This window comes from Chrysemys picta, unplaced genomic scaffold (assembly GCF_011386835.1).
Source record: "Chrysemys picta bellii isolate R12L10 unplaced genomic scaffold, ASM1138683v2 scaf1891, whole genome shotgun sequence".
Taxonomy (NCBI): Eukaryota; Metazoa; Chordata; order Testudines; family Emydidae; genus Chrysemys; species Chrysemys picta.
In genome coordinates, this window is record NW_027054596.1 from 2,515 (window position 1) to 11,000 (window position 8,486).

Consider the following 8,486-nt stretch of genomic DNA (forward strand, 5'->3'; position numbering starts at 1 on the left):
AAATACACGTAAAATATATTAAAAAGGTAAAAATATAACTATTACGAAAAAACACACACACAAAAAGAAAGAAAAAAGAAGCACAATTGTAAAACAGAGGCCGAGAGTCCATGGGGCTTTTGCTCCTATATCATAGGTGAGGAGCTTTGGTGTGTGCCCCTGTGTCCCCCTCTCTGCCCCACATGTGGACAGGGCTAGACAGCAGTCTCACTCCGGCCATGCGGCCACCCTAGCCTGAGAGTGAGGGGCGGTGCCCTCCCGGGCTTCCGGACCCACAGACAAAGCCCGGGGGGGAACCACTCCCATTTATACTTGCTGGACACAAGGCTCTTGCTCGTGTTGTACAGGAGGCTAAGTGACCCCCCTGTTATACACTGAGCAATGAGGGCTCCCTCCGTGTGGGTCAGAGGAGAGACCCTGCGCTCCAGGGATGAGGTAGCTGGTGGACTGACCCCTCAACCACCAGGCACCTCTTCCATCAGTGGACGGTGACCCTGACTCCGGGAGAGACTCCGGTACAGCGAGCGAGAGACGGGGTGTCCCTCGGCTGAGCCCCCTGGGGCAAGATTCAGCCCAGCCGCACCGGGATACACAAGGTATTAGGTGGAAAGGGGAAGGAGAGAGAGAGCCAGGCTGGAGGCCTTCGGGCTCTGCTGACCTCTCTGAACCAGCCTGAGTGGGGGCCCTCGGGGCTTTTCCCAGCATGTACCCAACTCCCACAACCTTGTGACACAGGTCCGGGGCAAGCCTTCGGAATGAGGGGAGAGAAAAGGGCAACGCTGCCTCTGCCCAGGCTGTGCAGGGAATCACCCCGCCCTCCTGGAACTGCCCTTTGTGCATCCAGCTGGGATTGTAGCTCACTGAGACTTCCAGAGCCTGGCCCCAGTGCGGTCACACCGTAAGGGAGAACAGAAACATCTGCCTTTAAAATTCAACTGTATCTGGGGTGACCACACCTGTATTTCAAGTTCCCTAATAGAGGACACTGCTGCGGGGGGGGGTGAGCTCAAGGGGGTATTTCGGGGTGCTGGGTGTGTGTGTGTGTACTGGGAGATGGCATTTGGGAGGTGCTGGACAGAGTATTTGGGGTGTGTAAGAGCAGGGGCGCCTCTTGGGACTGGGGGACCTCCCACAGGCATGCCTCTGAAGGTAGCCTGACTGCCACCCTCAGGGCGACCGGCAGGCCGCACCCCGTAGCTTGCCGCCCCAGGCAGGTGCTTGCTGTGCTGGTGCCTGGAGCCACCCCTGACAGTGAGGTGGCAAAGTTTGCAGATGATACTAAACTACTCAAGAGAGTTAAGACCAAAGCAGATTGTGAAGAACTTCAAAAAGATCTCACAAAACTAAGTGATTGGGTAGCAAAATGGCAAATGAAATTTAATGTGGATAAATGTAAAGTAATACACATTGGAAAAAATAACCCCAACTATACATACAATATGATGGGGGCTAATTTAGCTACAACTAATCAGGAGAAACATCTTGGAGTCATCATGGATAGTTCTCTGAAGGCGTCCATGCAGTGTGCAGCGGCAGTCAAAAAAGCAAACAGGGTGTTAGAAATCATTAAAAAAGGGATAGAGAATAAGACAGAGGATATCTTATTGCCCTTATATAAATCCATGGCATGCCCACATCTTGAATACTGCGTACAGAGGTTCAGAGAAGGGCAACTAAAATGATTAGGGGTTTGGAACGGGTCCCATATGAGGAGAGATTAAAGAGGCTAGGACTTTTCAGCTTGGAAAAGAGGAGACTAAGGGGGATATGATAGAGGTATATAAAATCATGAGTGGTGTGGAGAAAGTGAATAAGGAGAAGTTATTTACTTGTTCCATAATATAAGAACAAGGGGCCACCAAACGAAATTAATGGGCAGCAGGTTTAAAACAAATAAAAGGAAGTTCTTTTTTACACAGCGCACAGTCAATCTGTGAAACTCCTTGCCTGAGGAGGTTGTGAAAGCTAGGACTGTAACAGGGTTTAAAAGAGAACTGGATACATTCATGGAGGCTAAGTCCGTTAATGGTTATTAGCCCAGATGGTTAAGGAGTGGTGTCCCTAGCTTCTGTTTGTCAGAGGGTGGAGATGGATGGCAGCAGAGAGATCACTGATCATTACTGAATTAATGTATCTTGACTTTTACAAATTTCTTATCTGCTTATGTTAAATACTAAGTTATACTGTTGCTTGGTAGTGTGAGGTGTAGGTTAGCATGAGTGCACAGAACACTGGGAAGAACATACGCTAATTCAGTTTGTAGAACTGCCGTGTATTCACATAATGGGGTGTATACTAACTTAATACATATGTGTTCGCTGACAGGACACGGCTTGTTTCTCTGATTATTATTGTATGAGGGCCACAGCTTTGCTAAATGAATTAACAAAGCAGAGATGAGAGCATTTATGTGGGCTTTACCTTTTTTATCAAATTGTGTACATTGTTGGGAGTGTAGAGTGGGAAACTGAGTCACATGTCCATCCAATTTAGGCTTAATCAGTTTTGCCTTTATTTAATACAATTTAAAACAGAATTAATCTTACTTATAGTGTCTGGACATACATTCCTGCCTCACAAGTAATAACAGACAAGACAGAATAAGTGAATGTTCCCAAGTTAAGGCATTCTGGGGCACTGAAAAGTCCTTCCTTCCTCCATGACGTCAGTCCTCCTCACCTGCCTGGATCTCCTGTTCGGGTCCTTCGGTTTCATTCGTCAATTTCTGATCCAGCATTTCTCCAGCCCATTTTTATATGTATTTTCTTATTTTTTATGTATTTTACATATGTATTTTATACATATTTTTACATATGTACATATATACATAATTTTACATATTTTATACATATTTTCATACATTTGCACATTTTCTATTGCTTAATTTTCCTCCATTCTTTAGTCAACACATTATCCATTGAATTTTACATAACCTGTTCATTAATTATGAACAAATGTTAATCATCTAATATCTACAATTTTCTTGATGTAGAGTGCTTCTTTGACTCGGGAATCACCAGGTGAAACTCTCTGCCCTGCGTTAAGCAGAATGTCAGACTAGATGATCAGCATTGGTCCCTTATGGCCTTTTAATCAATGAATCTATGATATACGCCATGATCTGTTAGCATAGACTGCTGAACCTGTGCAAAATGCCATGGAATTCAAGAGCCAGCTTCAAGAGTTGTTGTGTGATCTGATCAGGTTAGGCATTGAAAGATCCATCAGAGTCTTACATAGGAAACTGTTCATAAGTGCTGAGAAATATTATTTAAAATTAGGCAACAGGGAGCACCGGGGAAATCCATTAGACAGCCAAAAAAACTCAACGCAACCCAAATCCTAAAATGCTGCAATGGACTGACAGAGCAGGAAAAGGAAAAGCCTAAATGGAGTTGTCTGTAGAGATGGTTTGGCTTTTTCCATCATTAAAATTTTGGTGAAAATTGTAAAATTTGCAAAAACCAAGGTGAACATTTTATGAAAGGATTTCCATTTTAAGCTTCTTTTTTCTTTGACATTCCAGATATTGAAGATATTTAAAATTTGGGGTTTTTTGGTAACACAAGTTTCTCTTCCCATTCTCCTGATAGGTTTACAAGTCCAATTTTTTCAAATGGCAACATTTCAATTAAAAAGTGAGGGTCATCAGCAGTAATTCAACAAAACATATATTTATTTATTTCCCTCATTCCCCCTGTTTTAAGTAAGTCTAATTTTCATTCTCTGTTTTCGCCGATTGTGTGAAAAGATGCTCCTCTCTACTGTTTTCCTAAAGGCTCCCTTCACGTCTTTGTTCCTCAGAGTGTATATTATGGGATTCAATACAGGTGCTGCAACTGTGATCACGAGGGAAATCATTTGATCACTCTTTGGGGTGGAGATAGACTTGGGCCTCAGGTAGGTAAAAAGGTCCATTCCGTAGAACAAAGTCACCACCCTGAGATGGGAGGAGCAGGTGGAGAAGGCTTTATGCCTTCCCTCTGCCGTCGGCAGCTTGAGGATGGTGGAGATAATGCAGATGTAGGACAGGGTTATCAACAAAAAAGGGCCCATAATGAACAAAACTGACACAGTCAAGACCATAATCATATTTTTGGATATGTCCGTGCATGCCATCTTCAACACTGGTGGGATGTCACAGAAGAAGTGGTGGATGCGGTTGGAGCCACAGAAGGGCAGGCTGAAGATCCAAGTGGTCTGAACTACTTCCACTGAGATGCCGATGATCCATGAAGTACCCATGAGCTGTGCACATGTCTGGCCACTCATGATAGTTCTGTAGTGCAGGGGGTGACATATGGCGATGTAGCGGTTGTACGCCATGGCTGCTAAGAGGCAGCATTCACGTCAGGCCCATGATGGAGATGATGTACATCTGGGCAGTGCAGCCCGCGATGGTGATGGTCTTTTGGTCCACCAAGAGGTGAACCAGCAGCTGAGAGACCACACTGCTGGTGTAGCATATTTTCAAGAATGACAGGTTCACCAGAAAGAAATACATGGGGGTGTGGAGTGAGGGGTTTAGCTTTATAAGGAGGATAACAAGCAGGTTCCCCATCAGGGCGACCAGGTACGTGACCAGAAGCACCAGAAACAGAATGATTTGCAGCTTGTTAAGGTTTGAAAACCCCACCAGGATGAATACATCAGAGATGGTCTGGTTCTCTCCAGGGTCACTCTCTGAATAGGTCGTCTGTAAGAGTGGCAAAGAAAGAGACTGAATCTGAGGAATACTAAACATGTGGATGTGAATCAAACAATTCATACTGGTTTCCTTTCTGTTGGGATGCTTCAGACTAAAACCTGCTGCAATTCTGTATAGAAATATATAACTGGACCCAATCATCATGAGGCATAAGCTGGTGGAGCCACATTGATGTCAATCAAGCTGTGCCAATATAGGTCAGCTGGAGAGCCGACCACTTTGACACCAGTGGAACTACAGCTGATTTGCAACAGACGGGGGTCTGATGAATTGACTCTAAATGAGCTACATCAGTTTATACCAGCAATGGAGGTATACCAGTTTCCAGCATCGGGGGTTCTATTCTTCTTCTTTGAACACATTTTTTGTCTGTCTCCATGGAAATTAAAAAAGGGATCTTTTCTCCTTTCTGCGTTTCTTTTGTTTTCCCCTCAGGAATGTTATTCTATTCTATAACAATGTTTACCAAAATAAGATTTCGCAAAGAGGGTAATTATTTTTATTTATTTATTTATTTTTGTGGCATCCCAGGAAGCTTCTCAGGAAGGTGGGAGATTAGCATCTTCAAAGTCCTATTGTTCTCCCCAATGGCCAATCCAGACTGATTTCATTCTGTGTGGTGGGCGTTTTCCAGGTGTAAACCACCTTGTAATTGTTACATAGTCAATAGTCCTAAATTCAAATACAGTAATGATACATGCATATAAATAGGATAATCATATTCAGCAGATCATAAACTTTCCAATGATCTTTCACAAGACCCATCTTGCATAATATACATCTTAGATATGCTATAACCATATTATAACATTATTTCTATGAAGAATATGGGGTATAGTGTTTCACACACACATCCATAGATAGATAGATAGATAGATAGATAGATAGATAGATAGATAGATAGATAGATAGATATGAATACAGACACAACCCAGATGCTCAGAAACACACACTCTAAGATTCTCTGCCACTGTATGGAAAATTCAAATGAAGAAACCAATGACTTAATCCTGGTCCCATTGCAGACTGGGGCACAACACAATGGACTTCAGTGGGAGAACGGTTGGGGGCTTAAGTCATTCATCAATAGCCTACCTTGTTTAAGAAGAGTAGTTCCCTCTCCCAGCTGCAGACGCTAAGTGTGTTGAAGGAAAGAGAGGTGTTTTTATTTCATTCACTGGCTTCTGGGACCTACTCCCTAAAGGAAATTTCTTGTAATATTCTTCAAAGGAAGAACAATACTGCCTCAACCTGCAACAAAACAAAATTCACTAGGGAAGTCATTTCGTAGAAAGTTGTATCATCAATCATCATCATCGTGTGTATTTTCTAGATGAAAATCATAATAGGATTTACTAACTGTGGTAAATTGTGTGATAAAATTTTGTCTAGAAGAAGGAATGATTTGTCCAAAGCAACACAACACAGAGTCGGGGTTGACTAAGGTACAATGCCCAAGGCTCATGACTCCGGTTCCCCGATGTTCAGATTGTGTGCCCCATTCTTGTCTCAGAACCACGATTAGAACCCAGGAGCTCAGACTCCCAGTCCCAACTGCTCTAAACTTTAGGCCCCACTCCCCTCCCAGAGCTGGGAACAGAACCCAGGAGTCCTCAGTCTTAGACTCCACTGTCCCAATCACAGGGCCCATTTCCCTCCTAGAGGACCAGATCCAAAGCCCATCGAAGTCAGTGGGACTATTCCCTTTTACTCCAGTAAGTTTGCAGTGGGACCAGAATCAGGGCTAGTTCCCAGGAGCATTAGAATAAACTCTGTGTGGAAGCTGAGAGGTGCTGGGGGTAGTGCGCTTCAGGGAGTGGGGTGATGAGCTCAGCTGGGAGCACTCTCAATTCTAAGACAGTGTTGACCCCATTACTCCAGCATGGAAGAAGGAGGCTGTGCTATTGGGACTGTGGTGGGATTCTCAGTTTGAGGCACACTTCCCCCTTAGTCAGTGCTGGAAGCAATGCCCCAGTGTAGCACCAGTGGGCGCTGATCTATAGGGATGGGCCTGGAGGGCTCTGTGGGATGTTCTCAGCTTCATTGATCCCAACGTCCCAGTTCAGCAGTAAGGGGTGCTGTACAGCAGGGAATAGGGTGGAGGACTCATTAAGGGACATTCTCCTCTGTGGGTCAGTGTAACCCCCATGCTCCAGACCAGCTCCAAGGGATGACATGCTGCAAAGAGCTGGGTGGGGTCTCACCTGGTGGGGCTCGGCTGTCTCTTGGTCCATGCTGACCCCTTGTGCTTTAGCAGGGCACCACGTGGCCCTGTGCCGCAAGGAGCAAGGTGAGGGGCTCAGCTGCGGACCATCTCCCATCAGAATGGCTGCTTAGCACAGTGCCCCAGCATGGCGCTTGGGAGACCTCTGCTGCAGAGGGTGGGTAGGGTGGATTAGCAGGGGATGCTCTCCCCTTAAAGTTGGTGCTGACCCTCAGCAACTCATCACAGTGGAAGGGGACACTGTTTCTGGTGGATGTTATATCTTTTGGATGAGCTGTAAATGAAAGATCTTTCCTGACCACCGTGGCCATGAATGAGTCTATGGGGCTGTTTATAAGTGGAGGGGGCAGCAGTGGCACATACACACACATTGAGCATGGCTCATTTCCTCCTGTCGGGGGGACAGTCACTCACTCACTCACATGTGCACGCACATACAAACTGAGGATGGCTCATTACCCCAAGCAGGTAGAAACAGTCTCTCTCTCTCTCTCTCTCTCTCTCTCTCTCTCTCTCTCACACACACACACAGACTCTCACACACACACATGCTGAGCAGGGCTCATTCTCTCCATCTGTGGACAACAATCTGTTGCCTGATCTATTGAATGTATCTTGATCATATTACCAGTTTACTTCCCCTATTCATCATTCTGAAACTTGGTAGGTTCTTGTCCCAAGATCAGGCCCAGTATTATCAGAATCACTGTTCAGTTGGGAACCCCCATGTGAATGGTTGCAACACTCACACTTAGGAGATTACATTATATGGAAAATGGATTTATTAACACAGTTAGGAAATTCACAAACACTCCATCCCAGCACGGCCGTTAGCCATAATACAGAAGGAGCTGAGCATCCCTATACTTACACTACCCCTTGCAAAACAACCCAAAGAGTTAAGTACAGAGGGGTAGCCGTGTTAGTCTGGATCTGTAAAAAGCATCAGAGAGTCCTGTGGCACCTTTAAGACTACCAGATGTATTGGAGCATAAGGTTTCGTGGGTGAATACCCACTTCGTCAGACGCATATAATGGAAATTTCCAGAGGAAGGTATAAATATGCAGGCAAGAATCAGTCTGCAGATAACGAGGTTAGTTCAATCAGGGAGGAAGAGGTCCTCTGCTGGCAGTTGAGGTGTGAACACCAAGGGAGGAGAAACTGCTTTTGTAGTTGGCTAGCCATTCACAGTCTTTGTTTAATCCTGATCTGATGGTGTTAAATTTGCAAATGAACTGAAGCTCAGTCCAAAGAGAAACCACTGAGCTTCAGTTCATTTGCAAATTTGACACCATCAGATCAGGATTAAACAAAGATTGTGAATGGCTAGCCAACTAGCCCAATGAGCCCAATGCTAGCATTTCTCCAGCATTGGGCTCATTTTCATATGTGTTCTCATTCATGTTGCTATTCTCAATTGCCCCCAAACTTTATCCAACACATTATCCATTGAATTTTACAGAGCCTATATATTATTCATGCACAAGTGTTAATAACCTAATGCCTAAAATGTTCTTGCTGAATTTGTAGTTTCTGGAACATGTTGCCCTAGG

The 8,486-nt window shown here is 44.7% G+C and overlaps 1 pseudogene; it reads right to left on the reverse strand.

Moving 5' to 3' along the window:
• Positions 1-3,702: 3,702 nt before the first annotated feature.
• Positions 3,703-4,768, reverse strand: LOC135980118 (olfactory receptor 10A4-like; annotated as a pseudogene).
• Between the last annotated feature and the right edge of the window lie 3,718 nt (positions 4,769-8,486).